The 21,925-nt window shown below is 48.1% G+C and overlaps 1 protein-coding gene across 1 annotated transcript in view; it reads right to left on the bottom strand.

The window, feature by feature from the left end:
- The window catches only part of Bcar3 (BCAR3 adaptor protein, NSP family member), a 105,658-nt gene that overhangs the window by 51,197 nt on the left and 32,536 nt on the right, over positions 1-21,925 (bottom strand). The gene's annotated exons all lie outside the window — the stretch shown is intronic.

The raw sequence follows: 21,925 nt of genomic DNA, 5'->3' as shown, positions 1-21,925 counted from the left end.
ATGGGCAAGCATGCTTAGCCTTAAAAGTCTGTTTTAGTCCTCTATTTTAAAACCTGGAAATCAAAATTACACAAAGGTTTTTCTCTCACTTGCTCGGGCAAGTGTCTCCTGTGTCTTCGGCATCTGAGGAGCTGTTTATGTAAACAGGCAGGAAACATATCCACGCTGTCTGACTCCATGCCCATCCCTGTTCCCAGCCAATCTGACTGAGCACCTGTGGGCAATTCCCATGGGCTATGGGTGGCCGCCCTCACCCCACTTCATTGCTTGTATAGCACTCTGGCTGCAGAATTGGACTTTGGTCTATGTTCTGACCTGCTGTCCTGCCAATCTCACTCCCCCGACGCTCCCATGCTGGGTGGCTGTTGCCATGACAACAGATCTTTGACTTTGGCTTAGAGTCCCCTGAGCACCATCTCCACAGTGTCTGATTTCTTCATACTTCCCTGGTTTATAACACTGATGCCAGCTCTTTCTAGGGTCATGCCAGATCTAGCCCCATGAAGGCTCTCACCTCCTTGTCCCTAATACTGCCTGTCTGTATCCCCAGGAAGCTATCCTCTGACCCCCTCTTCCCTTTAAGCCATTCACTGTCAGAATATAGTTCATTCTTCCCAAGCCATCCCACTCCACCCCCACCTAGGAAGGCTCCCAAGTGCTGAGTGGACCAACCGTCTACCAAGGAATGAGAAAAAGGCAGGATTGCCAGAGTCCAGGGCAAGCAGGCACCAGGTGAGAGGAGTCATCAGGGTTAGCCCCACCCATTCCAACCATGACAGAAAACAGTCTAAGGAATCCCTTCTCGGTGAGTTTCAGTAGGAAAATGGCCTTTGGTCATGTCACGTCAGAAACATTCTGGGTATTATCATCTGAATGTTGTAATAGTCAGTCCTGCATTCCGCCAAAATAGTTCTTAGAATCAGTCCAGATTAGGAGTTCTTAACTTCGGGGTGAAGTATGACTTCTGTGAGCCATACACACTGCTGTGTGGTGATAATTCTCTCACTGGAGAAATGGGTTACTCTTATACTCAACACTCAAAACGCTTAGGTGACCTAGAAGTCCTCGCTGATTGTTTTCTCACTAGAAAAAGTAATTCTATTTTTTATTTGTTTAGTTATCCATTTATTTTGTGGATAAATAAATCCATTATTTAGTGTGTGTGTGTTTATACGTGCATGTGCACGCATGCGTGTAGGAATCCCTTCTCTCCTTCATCCTGTGAGTCTCAGGGCTCAGACATCAGGCCTGATGACAGGTGCCTTTACCTGCTGAGTCTCACCAGCCTGAGATTCAGAATGACTTTCAATAGTTAGTAGGAAGGAAGTGAATTAAATACCCTCATGGTCAAGAACACGACTGAGGATCTAGAGACACCTATCTGGTTACCATGGACACAGTTTGGCTTGGTAGGGCTGTGATCGGTAAGAGCAGGAACCAGGCAAGCAGCAAGCAGCATGACTGAGAAGTAGCTTTCCCTTGCCCTCCTTTGGAGGAGGCCCTTGCCGTGTATTCCAGTAAACGTAGGATATACACAAGTAGGACGCCAGCAACCCTGCAGCAGTTACACCCCTACAGGGCTCATCTAGCAAGGCCACAGCAGCCCCCGACATCTTTCTACCTTATTTCCAAGTGAGGTCCCCAACAGTGTTTCCACAGAAAATTCTACCAGTGTCTCACTGAACACACTAGGAGATCAACATCATTATCAGCATTCTGTGGGCACCAACCAGCAGCTCTCAGAATGAAGAAGGAAAGCAAGCCAGAACCCTCTCTAGCTGATGCGCTAATAGAATCCTATCGTGCCTGGTGCCCACACTGCCTTATCTAAAGCCCATCCAGAGAGCAGACCTCCCTTCATCCAATGCCGGGCAGTCCTGCCACATGGGCTGAGGGTTCGTCATCACATCAGGGAGGTTAGACAACATACAACTGACAGGACAGAGCAGGGCATGGATTAAGGATGCTGAGATCAGACTCTCAGGACCAGGAGGCAGCAGAACCTCAGGTACTGAGTCAAGACCAGGAGTGCCTCTGTGTGCAGAGATACCACCAGTGCCCTTGGCGGGGAAAGGCCAAATCCCAGGGTTCTCTGCGGGCCACTGAATTGATCTGCAGCCAATGTCTTCACTTCCTTGATTGCCGCCAAGCACAATGACGTCTTCAGAAGTGACATCTAGAAGGTCAATATTTTCTTTACCTGATGCCTAGGGTGGGGACAATGGATTGTTTCTGCCAGTGTTCAAAGGCTAACACAATACCCCCAACCCCCACTCGGTCCCTGCAGGCCTTAAGTGTTTCTTCACAAACAGGTGGGAGAGCTAGGTGGAGGAAGGGAGAGGTTCAGGAGTGAGCCGCAGGAGCTGACCTGGGTAAGTCTCTGGAACACTGTGTCTTAGGGCTGGGTCATTTGTGATAATAGACGTGGGAACCTTTCCAAAGCCACATACCAGATAACAAGCTCTCACAAGGTCCCACCTCTCCGCCCTCTGTAACAGCGGCTGCCATGAAACGGAGGCAAGGGGTCACAGCCCATAAATAAACCTGGAGAGAATGAAACTACAGAAAGCATCATGCAGGGCTTAAAAGGATAAAACGGAAAAGGGTCGGGAGAGGTATTTCTGCAAAGTTTAGCAGCGCGTGTCAACACATTATATGTGTAGCCTAACTAGACATAGAGAATTAGAAAAATAGCCTACTATGATCCTCAACAATTATGGAGAAATGTGTAAATAGCAGATGGTAGCATTGGAAATAAGATCATAACAAATTCCAGAAGCTAGTCGAAAGGAAGCAGACTTTAATACGTAATTCTTCAGGAAGGGAGATACGGCGGAGAGGTGGCGGGGCTGGCTGGTGTGCCGGCATGGCATAAGACAGCACATTTAAAAAAGTTCCCTGGCTATGAGAACTTCCTGTCCTTTTCTCCCATTGGCTGGGACTAAATAACTTGGAGCTGAGTCTGCCCCTTTTTCTGATGTGGACCTAATCACTTAGCAGGCTTCCTGTAACCTTCAAACATTCAGCGTTCGGGGTCAAGCAGGTGGCAGTGCCAGAGGGGTGGGTTTCCTGCTTGTCCGTGACGGATGGACTCGAAGCACACCTCATACTAAAAGTGGACCTAACAATCTAATTTTGAAACTGCTTCCCATAGCCCAAAGCTTTACTGGATAGCACGTGTATTTTACCTGTGCGATGGATGTGTAAACCACTCAGAATATTGGACACTAAGTTGTCCAAAAGTGAACATATGACCAACCTGAGACCCAGTCAGAGGGCTGCCCTGGGATTTTTCCAAACTGGCATTGAGGAAGAAGATCCCTTTCCTTCGAAGAAGAATCTTTGGCACCAGAAGCTTCCACTGGGCGGTCGTGCATGAAGCTGATCTAAGAAAACACTTCCACAGCAGAGAAGCAAACGCAGGAGGAAGCATCCCTGGGGCGTTCTCCTTTCCAGAAGAAGCAGTGACCCAGGCTGTTCCAAACCCAAACCCTTTCCAGTAGGAAGTTTACTACTTTATGACATCAGCTAGCTTTACAGGATCACTTATCAGAGTGAGAATCAGACTTGATTAACAGGACCCTTCAGCAGGCTTGGGAGTAGGGCTGAAGGTATGGTGCGACCTTCATCTGTGTCCTTCAAACTTGTTCTCCTAAAATGTTCCCTTAACACATCAACAATAACGGCGAAGCCTAGCTTAGGTTCAAAGTGGATGTTAATGCAGCATACTGGGCTCCACCGCAATGATGTGCAGCCAGCTCCACATTGGAGACATGCTAAGAGAGAAGCCGACATCAACTGACGTTGCATGAAGCCATGTGTATGATTTTCTCTCGTTAATAACAGGGCTCTTCACCCATGCGTCAGCAGCAGGTGGAAATGAGCTCCTCAGTCTGTTCCAGGGACTTACACAGAAGAGCTGAGTTGTCCTGGCTTTTCTGGGATAGAGAAGACATGATTTGCCTGTAGGGAAGGAGATTCCTGGAGCTGGGATGTTCTGTGTCAGTGAGTATGGGCGTGACCTCTTCTCCATACCCAGGACCCTCCTGGGCTAGAGAAGCCATGAATCAATGTCTTGTTGCTTCCATGCAGACACTGGCACGATCTACTATCTTAAACTCCTAGAGGACAGTTCTTAAAGGATGCTTGGTTATTTGCAAAACCTCAGAGGTGTTGGAGAGTCATTTCCTTCCGGAAGCCAGGCACCCCTCTGGTGGTCATACCCCAGACAAAAACGTAAAGATGTGGAATTTACGCCATCTCCACACTCACCCAAACAATCCTCAGATTCGTTCTGTAGTCAGTCTGTAGGTGGACGGACTTAGAGGACTTGGAACCCTGGTTGTCAGTCTAGGTGGCCTTTTTAGGAATTCCTTCTCCCTTGCTGTGGCGCTTCTTCCTCCCAGTGCAGTGCTCCAGGTTCCATCCTGTGCTCCAGGTTCAGCTATTAAAATGACTGACATGCCTAGTTAGACACCATCTCTTACTCATAGGTGACGCTCATCACCACGATGCCCAGCACAATGTCTAAATATAATAGTGGCCGAGGACACACAAGCACTGTTAGAGTCTCAGTCTGCAGTCCCCTTGGGAGAAGAGCGCCCAAGTGTTGTGCACATGGACTTCTAGGGACATGGTCTTTCTCATCTTAGATGTAAAAAATGTGGGGACCCCATCCTCTGCTCCCCAAATAGTTACCTGTACAGGCATGAGGAATGACGTGCTATACTGCAGTCAAATGCCCCGCCCCCACCACACACACACTGATGAGCCAGCCTTGCCATCCTCTGGATTAGGACTCGTGACAGTTATTGCTAACTGCCAACTTGACACTATCTAAATTCACCTGGGAAGAAAGTCCTGATGAGGTTTGGGCTACCCTGGGTTGTTCTGAGGGCTTGTCTGTGGGGGATTCTTTCATCCTTTTTTAAAATTTCTATCTATTTTTATTTTATGTGTATGAGTGTTCTGCCTGCATGTATGTATGTGTACCACATGCATGTAGTGCTCTTGGCAGTCCAAAGATGGTGAAGGATCCCCTGGAACTGGAGTAACACTGTTATGAGCCTGCCATGTGAGTGCTGGGAACTGAACCCAGGTCCTCCGCTATGAGCAGCAAGCCTTGTTTACAGCTGAGCCATCCCTCTATCCTTGTAGGGATTATCCTAATTAAGAGGGAGGCTCAGCCAACTGTGGACAGTCCAACTCCTTGGGTGTAGGTTCTGGGTTGTATAAAGAGGAGAGAGAGAGAGCACGCGCCACGCAAACACGTGTGCATTTATTCTCTCTCTGCTCTTGGATGTGTTGTGACCAGCTGCCTCAATTTCCTGGAAATAGTGGAAATTATAAGCCAAATCAAACCTTCCTCTCCTAAGCTGCTTTTTGTCAGGGTATTTTATCTCAACAGGAATGAACTATGGCGGAGCTGATTCTCACTTTAACTCAAATAATCATCTTGGTTCCTTAGTCTGCAAACAAGCTGGGATCCCAAACTGGGCAGAGGTGAGGCAGAATGCATTAATTCCCAGCTCTCACCAGCTTGGCTTGACTCAGGTCTAGGCTTCTTTATAAAGACCACGAGAACACAGCATGGCGGAGAGTCCTCGCAGGGTGGACTCAGCTGAGCACACAAGACCCCTCTCCTCACACAGCCACCTGGGCCTGGGAAAAACCAGAGTCCAGATGGAGCCTGGGGCACAGGAAGCCGTCCATCAGCTTCGGCGCTGCTTCTGCACAGAAAGCTCTTTGGAGAGGGTGAATGGAGGCTTTATGTAGCGAGTTCTCATCCACAAGCTAATAAATATGTGGAGTGGCCTCTCGGACCAGGTTCCTGCAGCCCGGACACTGAGGTCATTCAAGAAACAATTAGATGCCATCTGGAGAGAGCTGGGAAATTGCCTCAGAGGGCCAAGCAGTTACGTTCTCATTCCCAGGGTCTGACACATCCTTATCTCATTCACAGAGAGGAGGGGATGGAGGCCGGCCAGCTTATCCACACTGCGGGCACAGAGTGAGCAAGTGCTTGGGCAACTGATAAAAACTGAAGGATGAGGAGTGTGTGTGCTTCCAGTTTTCCCAAGTAAATCCGGCCCCCTAAACGAACTTATCCCTTGCCCGCACTTTTACTCCAAGAACGGCATCTTTGTTGTGATCAGGCCTTGGCCTCGACTAAATTTGGGTTTTCGTAGCTTTACTATAAAGTAATTACAGAACAGCAACTGTTTCTGGCCCAGCTCTCTACAGTATATAGTGATTAATGATTCAGTTATGTTCAACAGTTAGAAGCTATAGAGGACTCATATAGCTTAACCCATTGTAAGGAACTCACCAATAGCCTAGAGCCCTTATTTCTGGTATATATTCTCATTTTTCTTATTTTTAAATACAGATCTAATGTCTTTTCTATATTAATAATCAGTCCTTAAATATAAGTGTGACTGTTAGGGAAGGCTGAGTTGGGTGGTAGAAGTGGGTCTGGACAAACAGCAAAGGGCTATTCGCGTTCTTAGTATTTCTACAGCTCTTCGATGCTAGGATACCCCCTAGTACTGGGGGACCTTCCAAGGGGTCCAAGAGCTTAAAACTTCTTTTCGTAATAATACTGAGCCCTTCTTCTCCTCTTACACCGGGCCAAATGGGACACTGAGTGACATGCACCTTCCTTGAGAAGATGCAAGGCAGAGCCACCAGCTGTACCGCAGGCTCCACTCCTGACCACCCCAGGCCCACAGCATGTAAGGAAACTGAGGCAGTTCTGACCTAAGCTGGGGTAGATGACACTATGAGAACCACTTGGCTTACTGAGGGCCAGCGCAGGGCTTATGGGCAGCGTATGGCCTCGCTTGGGTTACCTATCCAGGCACAGTGGCTGCACGCACACCTTGGCCCACCTCACTCACTGAAGAGCTGCTCCATCATGGGGCACCATTCTCCAGCTAACAAAGACAACGTAGAAACCACGATTGTTCTCACTTGAGTATTTACTATTGTTACATTTTAAAGATACTTATAAAAATATTTATGTTTGTTTATGTACACAGTGTTCTGTCTGCACATATGTCTGCAGGCCAGAAGAGGGCACCAGCTCTCATTATAGATGGTTGTGAGCCACCATGTGGTTGCTGGGAATTGAACTCAGGACCTCTGGAAGAGCAGCCAGTGCTCTTAATCTCTGAGCCATCTCTCCAGCCCCTTGCTTGAGTATTTAATTGGCAGACATTTTCTGGGGGTGGGGTGGGGATGAACAAAGTGGGCTGTTCCTTCAAGGAAAACAACCAATAGCATTTGTTACCCAAACAAAGATCTCAGCCATCAAGCAAAAACTGGGGTTTTGAAGAACTGACAGTCACCACCAAGAAGCTCATACCTTGTCCACAATGTCACAGCTTGTCTGGGAAGATTGGTGGTGACATCAACTAGCGCGTTCTGACAGGATAAAATGAGATATGGAAACGCTCAAAAGATCTACCTGACTCCATGAACCAGTGTTCTTCAAACAGCCAGTGCATGACAGCGCCACTCACTCAAACAGCAAGACAGACAGAGGGACCGGAAAGGAACAGAGCTGAAGAGCTCAAAGAGGCTTCACTTCAGAGTCTACACAGCAGCTAACTTCCCAGGTGAGGCAACCGCCAAGGTCTAGATTAGAACCAGAGGAGAGCTGTAATTATCTTAAACGGTTACTCACTAAAGGGTTCCTGCCCTTCTGAACCACACAGCTTTGTGAGGCTGGCTGCTTCAGCATCCAACCAGGGCCTAATAAACTGAAGGCCGAAGCAGGCACACAGAGAGCTGTGCTCTATTAGGCCAGACACAAAAGAGACCTGCAAAAATATGAAACAAGGCCGTTCTTACCACTAAACGTGTTTTGAGAAAAGACTATCTTTCCCAACATATGCATTCTATCTTTATGCATAATAGGCTTATTGTTCGTTTTAAATGAATACACTAAATGAACACAAAGTGGCATTAAATACAATAAAATAAACATTTAAAATATCCCCCACTCTTGGCTGGGGAGATGCCTCCGAGGTTAATCCCAGAACTCATGCAACAGCTGCGTATACCTGGCAGCCCGCCTGTATTCCCTGGAGCAAGCTGGCTATCTAGGCTAGCCAAAATGGTTCACCAAGAGACCTTACCTCAACATATAAGGTGTAGAGAAATCTAGGAAAACAATCATCATTAATCCCAAGTACCCACAAATGCACGCACACACACACACACACACACACACCCCAGCAGAGATGTGTACCCCAAGCACAAGGATATGCATATCATATGCATGCATGTCACACACACATATGTAAATAATTTCTCCGTTTTAATTTCCCTAGTTATAACGGAAGGATTTTTAAAAGGATTCTCAACCATTTTTAACATTGGGAAAAAGTCTTGAAACCAGAGCTTAGGAATTTTTCTCCACAGTTACAGTCAGGTGTGGATTCTGGGAACAGAGCCCAGGGCTTCTGGGAGAGCGAGTGCTCTTAGCCACTGGTCCATCTCTCCGGCCTCTGGGTTTTTATCTTATCAGAATTCTTGGGGGAATATACCGCAATTCTTCTCAGTTGTCGACTCTTCCAGCGTTGCTCCTGACCCCTCCCTCCTCCCACCTCATATCCGGTCCGCCAGGAAATCCAGCTCCACCTTCGTATTTCATCCAATCCCCTTCTTCCCCACCTCCCCTCCTGCTATGGAGCGGCTCCAAACTCCCACCCGTTACCCAAATACTTGCACGGCTCCCCAACTGCGCTCCTCCTCCTCCTCCTTCCCTATCTGTCTACGAGCCATGAGGAATCCAAAGTGAACCGCAGATGACTTCCAGTCTCATTCTGACGTGCAGATCCTGTACAGCCTGCCCAGCCGCTACCACCCTCGCTTCAACCCCCAAAGCAGCTTACCTCACTGCCCTGGGCAGCTCCGATGGCCTCCCTGTTATCCTCTACAGAAGAGGCAGCCGCCTTCACAGAAATCCTAGCTACTTCATTTCACCCTTAGACAACACCGCTGATTGGCCCACCCACTCTAAAGGCAAATTCTTGGCCCAAACTCCTTTACCCTAACATCTCTGAGCCCCATCCCTGGTGAGCCTTTTCCCCCTTAGCACAACCTCAGTCTAGCAGAATTGACCTGGTTGTCTTTCTTTTTATCGCCCCCTTCTCCCACCTCCAGAACAGAAGGCCCAGGGTGCTGTATCCTTAGCCCTTAGACTGTGGCTCGCAGTAGTGGCACAGTAAATAACACAAACCATGAAATGACTATGTTCTAACTCCAAAGCTGTTTTAAACCAGAGCTGATTGGAAAAAACCAAATGTCACTAGGACATTTTCTTATAAAGAAATTCAGGTTGGGTATCTGTTATTTGAAATACTTGAATGTTTCAGACTTCAGATATTTCCCCCCTGAGACAGGGTTTCTCTGTAGCTTTGGTGCCTGTCCTGGAACTAACTCTTGTTAAACCAGGCTGGCCTCAAACTCACAGAGATCTGCCTGCCTCTGCCTCCCGAGTGCTGGGATTAAAGGCCTGAGCTACCACAGCCTGGCTCAGATTTCAGATTTAAAAAGAAATCTGTATATACACACACAGAGAGACAAAAATACATATGGAGAGGGAGAGAGAGACAGAGAGAGAGAGAGAGAGAGAGAGAGAGAGAGAGAGAGAGAGAGAGAGAGAGATCTTGGGAGTGCAATCCAGATCTAAACACGAAGATAACTTATGCTCCAAATATACTCTATATTCATGGGATGAAGAAAATTTATGCAATGATTTTGTTCATGAAACAAGCTGCATGGTTGGAAACTCCTAGTTGTGACCTCAAAAAGTTACAGGATATGGCGCACGTTGGGCTTCAGATAGATTCGGGACACTTTCCTGTCCCTCGGGAGGAGGGAAAGGAGGAGATGGGCTCATGTGTTTAACACAGAATAATGTATAACCAACAAAGCAAGTCGCAAAGAATTATTTGATGATATTTTATTCTGATGATAAATAAAGAAAACTCTTGAAAACCCAGTCTTGTTCTCTCAACATGTAGTCTTTTCAGAATCTCCCAAGAACACTGCTCCCTCAGTTTTCCCTTCCAGGGACTATAGGGGTAACCATGGCTTCCCTAAGTCCCTGCTACCCTCTCCTGCTCCTTCAGCCTGAACACACACTGTCCCCAAGGGCTCAGACTTCCCCAACAGTCCTTAAAGTCCTGACAGCTGTTTGCTGCCTTACTAAGACAAGCATCCTTCCTGACAAAGTGTCAGTGTTACTTACAATATCAATGCAAGTCCTTCCAAGGGAACTCTGATGTGGGTAAAACTTCAGGCCAAACCCAATCGTCTCCACCCACACAAGGCCCGACAACACTCTAATAACAAAAGGCCTTTAGAACTTCACCTTGCCGTACATGAAGCCAACATAAACACCTTGCTTCTTTATGTAGTCTAAATACAGTTCTTCTTTTTGAAGTTGAGCTATAACGTGCTATGTTGTTATATTTCATATTAAAACTCCCATAATGTTTAGAAACAGAGCTATAGCCAAACGCTGCATTGCTGTAACACGTCGTGGCCACTAGAGGGCAGAGTTTAACAGCAAACAACTCCAGGGCTAAAATCCTCTAAAGTATCAACTACTCTATGGTATTGTGAGAACAAGATCTGCTAAGTAGACAGATCTAAGCCACAGAGGATGCCAGAACTACATCTCTAAAAACTTAGGACACCTCTTCCTAAAAAAAGAAGGGACTCCTGTTTCCACCCTGTGTGACAGGTTAGCCAGAGAAGTCAGACCAGGTTACATTTAGGAACCTCCCAAAGATCCTGAAATAGAGACATGGAAGAAATTCTGAGAATTCTTACAGACATAAGTTGTAGTTGCATTTGGGAAACAAAGATCTTTGGAACGCCGGGATTGGGGGCACACATTGAAATCCCAGCACATGAGAAAACCCAGGCAGAAGGATGACGGATTTGGGTAGCCTGGGCTACATGGTGAGACCCTGTTTCAATCTCCATTCAGACACTCCTTGTATTCAGTTGGGTGTCACTCGGGCACCAGCTAGGTATTAAGAGAACAAGCAGAGTCCCCTAGCTTCCCAGCTGGGCTGTTGTTGAAAGCATGCAACATTAAAGAAGCGCTCAGAGGGAGATCCAAGGGTGACCCTCGAGGTTACTGTCAGGGGTGGGGGAAGGCCTGAGTCAGGGATGAGCCCTGTGCCCAGGGAACTGGAACAGCAGCTGCTACCGTGTGCTATGGGTACCAAGCACACCCCAGGTTCTGTGCAAGAACTTTCCATGTATGAACTCACTCAACCCTCGGATTCCTTCATTCATGGTCGAGGAAACCTGGCTCCTGAGAAGTTCTGTGAATGCCGAGAACCAGTTTGGCACGCATGTTTACCAGCATCGCCATGACCAACCCGCGCACAGACTCGGCGGCTTTAAAATAAAGCTGGGTGTGGGGATGCAAGCACTCCGGAGCTGAGTCTGAGGCTAGCCTCAGCTACATGCTGAAGTCAAAGCCAGCTTTGGGTACACAGTATTCTTTTGAGGTTTCCAGAGATCAGCAAGGCCACACACATTCCAGGGGAACACAAGAATGGTGCTTGCTCAAAGAGCACTGTCGGCTCCTAACTGAAGCCAGCCCCCCACATTCTTTGCACCCCCAGGGAACAGCACGAGGCATTCGGGCCCTCACTACCACAAAGTGTGCTGTTCTGCATCTGAGGAGGTCACAGGGGCAAGCGAATCCCAAATACAACGGAGGAACTTCCCCGGGACACCATCTCCTTGATCACCATCCGCCCCTACCAGGCAGCACTCCGCGGTGTTTTTGAGGCAGGGATTCTCACTGAACCTGGAGCTTACTATTTGGTTAAGCCAGCTGGCCAGTGAGCTCCAGGGATTAGCCTGCTTCCACCTCTTCGAGTGCCTGCTGAGAATCCAAACTTGGGCCTTCACGCTTATGTAGTGAGCGCTTTACCGACTGAACCATCTCTCCAGCCTGTACCATGTCATCTTAATTTGGTCATTTGATCCACAAAAAGAGACTATTTCCAAATAAGGTGTCACTCACAAATACCGAGGTTAGAATTCCAATCTGTCTCTTTATGGAGGATCTTCTCCTGACTTGCTTATAGCTGCAAAACTGTCTGTAAATAAGGTCACATGTCCAGATACTAGAAGTTACATTTCCAATATATATTACCTGTGGACACAGTGTGACCCACAATAAAATCATAGTATCGGCTTCAAGCCACTCAGCTGTTCTGCCTCAGAACCTTACAGGCCAAGGAAGCAGGAAGGACAGGAGGATGGGGCTTAGGGACTCAGGGACATGGCAGGACACGAGGTGAGAAGCAGACAGGCTCCCTAGGATTTTAGGTCCAGTCACGGAGCTGAATCTAAAAGAAGCCACATTTCTGGTTCATGTCTGCTCATCAGTTTTTCAGTGACTTCTCTTTCTCAGGGTCTAAGTCAGCAGTTCTCAACCTGTGGGTCGCGACCCCGTAGATGGAATGGTTCTTTCACAGGGTCACCGAAAGACCATCTGACAACACAGATATTTACATGATGATTGATAACAGTAGGAAAATCACAACTATGACGTAGCAACAAAAATAATTTTAAGGTGGGGGGGGGTCACCACAACATGAGGAACTGTACTAAAGGGTCGCAGCATTAGGAAGGTTGATGACCATTGGTCTAAGTGGACTTAGGAAAGCCTCCAGGAAGGGCCGTGTCTCGGCTTTGAGGCTGAAGTTTGTAACATGAAATATAATTCCCAGGAAATCCACACTTGATTTATTCCACTCACCAGTCAAACCGGACTCTCGGGCTCGCCTAGCAGAGTGGCACCTGACCTGCAGGGGCCATCTGGACAAGCCCCAGTCAGAGCCACCAGGCTTCGAGCACCGGGATGTCCCCACACACCGCTGCATGCAGACGGAATGGAGCCGAGCAGCAGAGGTACGCTGCTGGGAGCCAGTGTGTCTGCCGGCCCCACGAGCTGCATCCCTCCGAAGGCTGCATGGTGTCTCAGCACCACTGCATTTGTGATGGTGTGAGATCACAGGCCTTGCACAAGGACTCAGCTGGGTCAGGAGGCACCAGATAAGGGTGATGTCAGTGACAGGAAGTTGCACAATGGTCATGTCAGCATGAGGCGACAGAACTTTCTGCTGGGAGCCTGCAACACATCATTGGCAGGGCGAAGGAGGGAGGGAGGGAGAGGTGGTAAGCTGTCTAAGGCGGGAGGTGGGGGTGGGGTGGAGCGGGTAGAGTGTGGGGGTGGTCAGCAAACCTTCCTGTGAAGAGTCCTGCTGGCTCCGCAGCCACACACACACACACACACACACACACACACACACACACGGTGACTGCACAAAGGCAGGTAATTCGTAATACAGAGCAGGCTCTGCCCCCAATGAAATTTTATAAATATATACTGGTGTGTAAATTTTGTATCATTTTGCCACTCTTTTTAAATTAGGAAATAAAGACATTTACAGGCTAACGTTCATGTTTTGCCCATGAAAAACAGGGGATGGGCCAGATTTGGCCCTGAATAGGAGCTTCCCCACCCCTGGCTTTAAACAGTCCCCAAATGCTCGTGGGTTGATTTACCATGGCGGTAGCAAGGTCTCTGTGTGGGACTCCCTTCCTGCTCAAGAAGCTGCCTGGCCTCTGGCCAGATCCCAGACCTCAAGTGAACTTGAGCTGCCCCCAGCTTCCTCTTTCTCACCTGTTCCATTCAAGCCTTGCCAGGATCTGTTGGCTCGCTGCATAAAATGGCTCCGAATTCCCCCTCTAAAAGGCCTCCAGCAACACCTGGCCTGGCCGTGCCCACTGTCACCCTCTTAAGTAAGCAGGCTTCATGTCACCTCCCCCTCACCTGGTCCCTCTTGACTGACTTGTGGATACATGGTAGAGGCAAGGCATCTGCTGAATGAGCCCCTATGGTGAAACCCAATCTGTAAGGGCTCTCTCCACCTGTGGGGGGTGGGGGATGGCTGGGGGCATGGAGGGATGGGGGGTTTGTCCCCACAGAATCAGCCTGTCTCAAACTGGAAACTTGCCCCCCCCAAGGGGAAAGGGGGCAGTCCCCAAAGATTAAAAGAGGAGATTTTCACTTCCATGTTCAAAAGCCAGGCTTAGTAAGTCTTATTTGCATTCAGTAAGTGTTAGCCTTTTTAGTACAATTCTGTGAGCGTTGACAAGTGACCAGTTGGGTAATTATTTCTAGCATCAAAGACTTGTTCATTCCCCCATCATTCCCCCAAGGTCCCCTTTTAAAGATACCCTCTCTCCTCCCTTGCCAATCACGAACTCGTTTTCTGTCTCTACAGATAGGGTTCTAACCGACGGACTTTTAAAGATTAAAAACGTGTTTTTTTTTTTTTTAATTATGTGTATGTACGTGGCTGTGTGGGAGTGCAGAGCCCATGGAAGACTACATGTGTCAGGTCCTCTGAAACGGGAGTTACAGGTGGTTGTTTACCCCACCCCCCACGTGGATGCTGGGGACTAGATGACCCCTCTAAGAAGCTGCATATGCCCTCAATCACTGAGCCATCTCTCCAGCCCTGCTGGTAGCCTTTGAGACATTTTCCATGAGGCATACAGCCCTTTTGGCGCACTAGGGGTTATGTCCACTCTTTCTCTAGTCACAGAGTATGTCCTTGCATGGGTCTCCATCAACTGACGCAGATATTCAGGCTGTCTCCAGCTTCTGTCGCCGGAGAACAATGTCACACATAAGCACATACACGGAGACTTTCCTATGGACATAAATTCTTGCTATAAGATTTTTTTTTAAGGTGGCCATATTTCTGTAAGCCTGAAGGATAGGATTCTGCCGGAGGAGGGACTGTTTTCTACCCTGTTCGTCTGCCTTCCTACCCAGCGGCTACAATTTTCTAAACTGTAGTAACACTAATCTCCCTAAGAATAGCGACGAAGCGCGCATTGGGGGCAGAGTGGGCGAAGATGAACGCGGGCCCAGAGGGAGCCTGGACTGTTTCAAACTGGCCGCGGGCACCCGTTTGATCTGGTCCCACAGGGGGACAGCACGGGCTCTGTGGATGTGCACACCCAGGCAAAAAACCTGCAGAGCCAGCCAGTTGGGCCATTCTCTGGTTCGTATAACTTGTTAAAAATCTCACGGAATGTACAGCGTGCCATTGTTTCTCTAAGTCCCTTTCATGACTTTGTGAGCTGGCTAATTCAGACCAGACTCGCCTGCTTTCCTGCCGGAAGAAAAGACTCCCCTCAAAGACAGCTATTTAGCCGTGACCATGGCTGCAGCCATATTGAGCACAAAAGGGGAGCTGAGGCCCTGCTGCCCCCTCTTCTACCAAGGCCTCCCATGGCCACACTGCTTATTCTTGATGCTGGAATTCGCATAATTATTTCTCTTTTCATCTGCTGGGTGACCTAAGGTATCCCAAGCCGACTGCGGGGAAATGGACTCACAGAGATCTGAGCCCCCGGCAGACTAATTTCTATAGACTTAGAAGACCCTCTGGGAACGAGCATTAACCCCACAAAGGATGGTTTTCTAAGCCCCCTTAGGACTCCCCTAGGGTCCAGAGGAAGAAGTAGAAGGGCCCTGGGCCCTGTTCAGCACAATAGCTCCAAAGTTGTGACCTTCCGTCTAACCTGCAATGCAGGCTTGGAAACTGCAAGCTTTATTAACGCTCACAAGTGGGCAACAGAATCCACCAAGGCTCACGATAGGAATGGAGCCAGGAACAAAGGCTCTGCCCTCTCCTAACACTTCCTTATGTGCTCCCTGGAGAGCAGGCCTTCAGTCTGCTGGCCACACAGTGTAGTGCACATCGCTCACGGGAGGACACTTGCCTCTTCGCTCCTAACTTGAAAATGCAGGCAGCCTATGCTTCCGGCTCCACCAGGCTTTCTAATTTATCTTTCTTAAAAGCAATTTATTTCAAGATGGAAAATCTATAATAAACTTTTTTTTTTTTCCTGGAAGAGAATCACCTAGCCATGTCCTTGCCGGTCACATCCCTCCTTACCTTTAAAACATGCCCAGAAGATAGATTTCACTAAAGTAAGGGTGGACCACCCGTGTGAAGAAGCTCCCGGGAGTCTTCAGCATACGGAAGATGAGCTTGCTGCTAAAGCTCAGGGAACATCTCGGAAGAGGGGATGGAAGATGAGCCAGAGGACCAGGAAGTTTGCTGGGAGATTGTTTCCTAGAAATCACAGGAACACTCGTCCAGGATAACTCAGAAACATAGCTGCCCAACCATGATCCAAGCAATCATGATATCATAGACACGCCAGTGAGGAAGGGGACATCTCAGCGGTCCCAGGCCTACTAGACACAGAGCTATAGCAATAACTGCTCAGAGAGAGAGAATCAGCCTTTCCCAGGGATGAGGCCCCTTAATTGGTTACCCAATACCAAGTGGTCAGTCCTGAAACCATACACAAACAAGCCGTGCTAAACAAACCCAGAAGGCTATATTTATAGATTTATGCGTATGTGTTTAGCAGTAATAACCAAAAAGAGGCCATCAGTTTGAGAGAGAGTTGGGGGAAGGGTGAGAAAGAGAACAGGAAAGGAAGTGATGTGATTACCTATTAATTAAAATTCTAATTATAAAAAAGAGATGAACTAAAGAAAATAGACGGGAAATATACATGCCTGTGGAACTCAGTAAAAGCAGATGCCTAACTGTTGAATCTGAACAAAGCAGGCCCAGAAAAACAGTTCAAAGAACGACAAGAACGTGGAAGCAGACGTTTACAAAGGGTTACAGACGTGAGCCATCGAGATGGCTCTGTCAGCTAAGGCGACAGCTGCCGAGCCCTACAGCCCGAGTTCCATCCCCGGGACCCATGTAAAAGTGGAAGGAGAAAATCGACTCCTTCAAGTTATCCTGATTTTCACACACGTATGTGCACACGTGAAATAACTCCTCTAGGGCTTTTTAAAAAGTGCAACACAATGGATCATAACGCAAATATAAGTGTCAATCTCTTGTCTTCATAGGGGACAGAACCAGTAAGTGATCATCATCCATCACCGTCTCTGAAATACGACGTGAAGTGTTTCTCGTGGTCCCAAACAACATGGCGCTTTTATAATCAAGAGCGCTAGCGTAGCTGGCAGGAGGGGGCACATGTTTATGACACAGGCTCTCAGGAGGCTGAGACAAGGGAACTACAAAGTTCAAGCTAACCATCCCGGGCTACAAAGTGAGTTTGTGGCTAGCCTCAGCTACAAAGTCTATCTCAAACAATGACGAAAACAAGGCACAGTGACAATGTAAGAACTTCCACCACTTGCTAAAAAATATATATATATAAAAAGAAAAAGAAGAAAAAAAGTCTCTCTCTCTGGTCTCTCATAGACATAGAGATCACTAAAATGTTAAAATTAGAAGAATAGATGCCCTTCCCAGTCAAGACTGAACCTATAGAGAAAGTGAAAGTTCAAGGTCACACTGGTTTCTCTCTTTTTTTTTTTTAAACTTTTATTGATTCTTTGTGGATTTCACATCGTGCATTCCGATCCCATTTATCTCCCTGTCCTGAGTCCACCTTCCACGCTTGCAATCTTGCCCCAAATCAAAACCAAACTTAAAAGAAAACCCAAAACCAAACCAAACAAACAACAAAATAAAAACAAACAAACAAAACAAAAGTCGGAGAATCTTGTGGAAGGTTACCCTTCAGTCCACTCCTATTTACTCGCAAGCATTTATTTCCTGGAGTCACTGGTCTGCCTCCAGGCCTGGCCTCCTACACCACTGATAATGGGTTCGCATTGGGTTCTTCTTGGTTGTCCTCATGTCCTGTGTCATGGAGATCCTGCCATTTTGGATCTGTAGGTTCGTCCCCTTCGCATGCTCCAACACTTCATAGATTCAGTGGATGCTGGGGTCCAGCAAGGTCACACTGTTAAAATTCTGGTGTGGAACAAACACCCCTCGGTGCGGCCAAGGGACATGTGACTCAGTTCCGGTTAGAAGGACAACACACCGAACTATTAGCAACGGTTTCAGCATCACATTTTCTAAGCAATCACCCGTGACATGTCTGAGAAACTGGACACAGAGTAAACATGTCTGGATGGAACTGTGCTTATGACAAGATTAGGCACGAAGGAGGTGGGTGCAAAACTCTACTCCAGCTATGCTCGGGGTAACTACCTCTGAATGTTACTTACTTCTATTTAAAAAAAAAAAGAAGAAAGAAAAGTTGGTTTTATCTAGCGTCAGGTATGCCAGATACGCAGAGGAAAATTCCAGAGCTGTTCCATCCTAACCAAGTCAGTGACAACATAGTCGGCAGCAGCAGAAGGGGCGGCCACTGAGCTGTCTGCATTCCGGTCTCATTGAGATGTAGTGAGAAGCAGTTATATTTGACTACAGAAAAGGTTCTGTGATTATATAAAACAGCTCAAGCCCGACCTTCAAGATGACAGCCTTCTGAGCTATTGTAGGAGGGGAAAAAAAAAACTGTGAGGGGCGAATTCATGAAATGAGGAAGAGTAGAAACAGGAGAAAACAGACCCAAAATGGTCCAAGGACAGGTGAAAGACAAAATCAGCAAAGAAGGCAAAGCCAACGCCATCCTCCTCCCCGCTGTGGGGTGTGGCGGGGGGGGGCTATCTGGAATCTGCTATTTATTGTCCCGTCCTATCCACACATCAGATGCAACCTTTAGGGTCTAGGCAGGAGGCGCAGCAGGAGGCCAGCCCCATGGACAGTGTGAAACCCCATCAACCACCCTGGAAGCTTCTCAGCCTGGTGATTTCCTTCCATTCCATATGCAAAGAACTTAGGTAACCAAGCAACGGTCCCTTTCCATGCTATATTAATGTGCAGCAAACACAAACCCCCAGGTGTGAGGATACAGAACTCAAGCTGGGCAGAGCTGAAGTCTGGGTTCTCTCTCCTCCAGCACTGTCTTGTCCTGACACTGCAGTCAGGCCGCCAGCTAAGAGGACAGCTTCAGCCTCAGGCCTGGGAGGCATAGGTCAGCTACATGACCGGGAAGCGGGGAGATGCTTGGTCTTGCCACAGTTAGGTACTTCTGTTCAGATGGGGCTTGGCCACCGAGCTGAGCTGACCGCTCCTATTCTAGGGGAACCTTAAATCCTTAAACACCTGACCCCTTGACTGATGTTCATTAGGTCAATGGTGAATCTATCAGAAAGAACCCCTCATGGCACAACAGACTCAATGTAGAATTTCTTACTTCTTGATGCCCCGAAGACATTGAACGCACAAGGAGATCATAGAGAAGAAAGAGCTCAAAGTCAAGGGGCTAAGTTGCACCTCCCTTTTGCCTCACCTCAACTGCCATGGTCTCTCTTCAGCCACCACAGGCACCAGTGACCCTGATTCTGCTCTTTACACCATCCGCCTAGCTCTGAGGGACACTTCCATCAGGGAGGTGCTGTGATGGTAGAACTGGCCCAAGACTGACAGGTAGGACCCTTGGGACCTTGTGCTCAGAGACCCCTCTTGATGTTATTGTGGACCATTGAGGCAATGAAATAGTCCACACTGGCCCCACCCTCTCCCCAGCCATTGCTCTAGGCCAGTGATTCTCAACCTCGGGTCACGACCTCTTTGGGAGTCAGATGACCCTTCCACAAGGGTTGCCTAAGACCATCAGAAAACACAGATATTTACATTCTAATTCATAACCATGGCAAAATTACAGTTATGAAGTAGCAACGAAAATAATTTTATGGTTGGAGGTCACCACAACATGAGGAACGGTATTAAAGGGTGGCAGCATTTGGAAGGTTGAGAGCCCCTGCTCTAGGCCAAGGGCAGAGAAAGAAAATAACAGCTGGGGGCTGGAGAGATGGCTCAGGGGTTAGGAGCACTCGCCGCTCTTCTAGGGGGACTCATGTTTGGTTCACCCCACCCACATGGTGGCTCAAATCATCTGTGCTTCCTGTCCCAGGGGATCTGATGCTTTCTTCTGGCCTCCTCAAGACAGAGAAGGGGGGGGGGGAAGAAGGAGGAGGAGGAGGAGGAAGAAGAGGAGGAGGAGAAGGAGGAAGAGGAGGAAGAGGAGGAGGAGGAGGGAGAGGGACAAAGGGAGAAAGAAAGAGAGAGAGAGGGAGGGAGGGAGGAGGAAGAAGAAGAGGAGGAGGGACAAAGGAAGAAAGAGAGAGAGAAGGATGCAGCCACAGCGGACACAGTTTAAAGCTCTGACCAGATTCAGATCAGAGAAGGGAGAAAATGCAGCCTCCAGACTCCCAAGGGCAGCTCTAGCAGCTTTGCCAGTGCCAGAAGAAGGCCGGGAAAGCCAGGATAAATGGAAGACGCCAACATTCACTACACCTTTTCTTGGTCTACTTTTCTTGGTTTAACTCCGCATGACAGACATTCAGGATCGAGTTGCAGTAAACTCAGATAATACAACAGTCTTCCCCTTATCCTCAGCAGGACTGAAACCACAGATGATATCACAGTCTATAGATACCGTCCTATGTTTTTGCCTCTGTGGCCTGCAGGGCTGCCACATGGAAACAGTCAGTCCACACTTTCACGTTTAACACCGCAGCGCGGCGGTCACATCGCTCACCTGTGCTTCGGAACCCATCAGTAAAATGAGGGTTACTTGAACACAAGCCCCGCAATGCTGGGCCGGCCAGTCTGCTACTGTGTGAGGGACACATGGCAGTGTACAGTTTGGACACACAAAAAGGACGAGCAGGACAAGCAAGATCAAGATGCTACTCAGACATTTAAAACGTATGAACTGCTTACTTCTGGAATTTTCAATTTAGCAATTTTGAATCCTAGCTGGTGGTAGGTAGGTGAAACCACAAAGCAGCCAGAGCTTCTGCACTAAAATGAACAATCCTAAATTGGCCGATCTGTAGCAGAGTCGTCACAGGATTCTTGGAAAAGAGGCTTAGAGGTTTGTAAAAGGGGGGAGCAAGTTCCTGGAGCAAGGATCAGGGTTACGCTTGGTGAGCACAGAGGGTTTGAGCCTCTGGTGGGGGACAGTCAACCTCTGAACCGTGGAACGGAGTGACATTAAAGTGTCAACCGCATCGCCCTAACACACGCTGTCTTCTGCTACAGCCAAGTCAAACACGCTCTGTGGATACCACCGCTGCTCAGCGGTGCACGACCTCGTGCAAACAGATGTGCTGTGCACAGGAGGGGCTCCGACACACGGTTCACAAACCTCTGTCTAAATGTGGTGTGGGGACCCTGCTGGCTGTGGCTCACACACTGGCCACAGTCCCAGTCCTTCACACAGTACTCAGAACTAAGGAAAGGGAAGAAGCCGATGGTGGTGGCACACACCTTTAATCCCAGCACTCAGAAGGCAGAAGAAAGAGGATCTCTGTGAGTTGGAGGCCAGCCTGGTCTACAGAGCAAGTTCCAGGAGGCCAAGGCTACACAGAGAAGAAACCCCACACACGCCCCAAAAGAGAAAAATTGAAAGGGGAAGAAATAATCCCCACCTCCATCACCACACACTCCATTACAACTGCTTAGTGACTGAGGAAAGCAGGGGGGCTTGTTGTAAAGGAAAAGACAGCTCTTAGGATTCCAGGGCCTTCATCCTCCCTACTCAAGATAAAGCTTTGGCCACAACGCCTCTTCTACGCCCTGCCCAAATCCCCCAAATCTGAAAACTAAGAGATCAAAGAAAGAATTCACTCAACAACAGAACAGTATGACCTCACTTGGTGGCAAAATGTGATTTGGACCCACAAAACCCTCTGTTAGCTGTTTATTCAGTGTGAATATTATATGTCAGGGACACAATAATGAGTTTGATTATACGGTGCCGACGCCAGACCGCTTTGGAGGTATTACTGAGTGTAAGCCAGAACTTACAAAACAAAAACAAACCCATGACTCCAAACCTTAAAATACATCTGAGGTACGTGGGGGAAAGATCATAGGCTTTAACAGGGTGA

Source organism: Arvicola amphibius, chromosome 14 (genome assembly GCF_903992535.2).
Source record: "Arvicola amphibius chromosome 14, mArvAmp1.2, whole genome shotgun sequence".
Taxonomy (NCBI): Eukaryota; Metazoa; Chordata; class Mammalia; order Rodentia; family Cricetidae; genus Arvicola; species Arvicola amphibius.
This window is presented reverse-complemented; position numbering and strand designations above follow the sequence as displayed.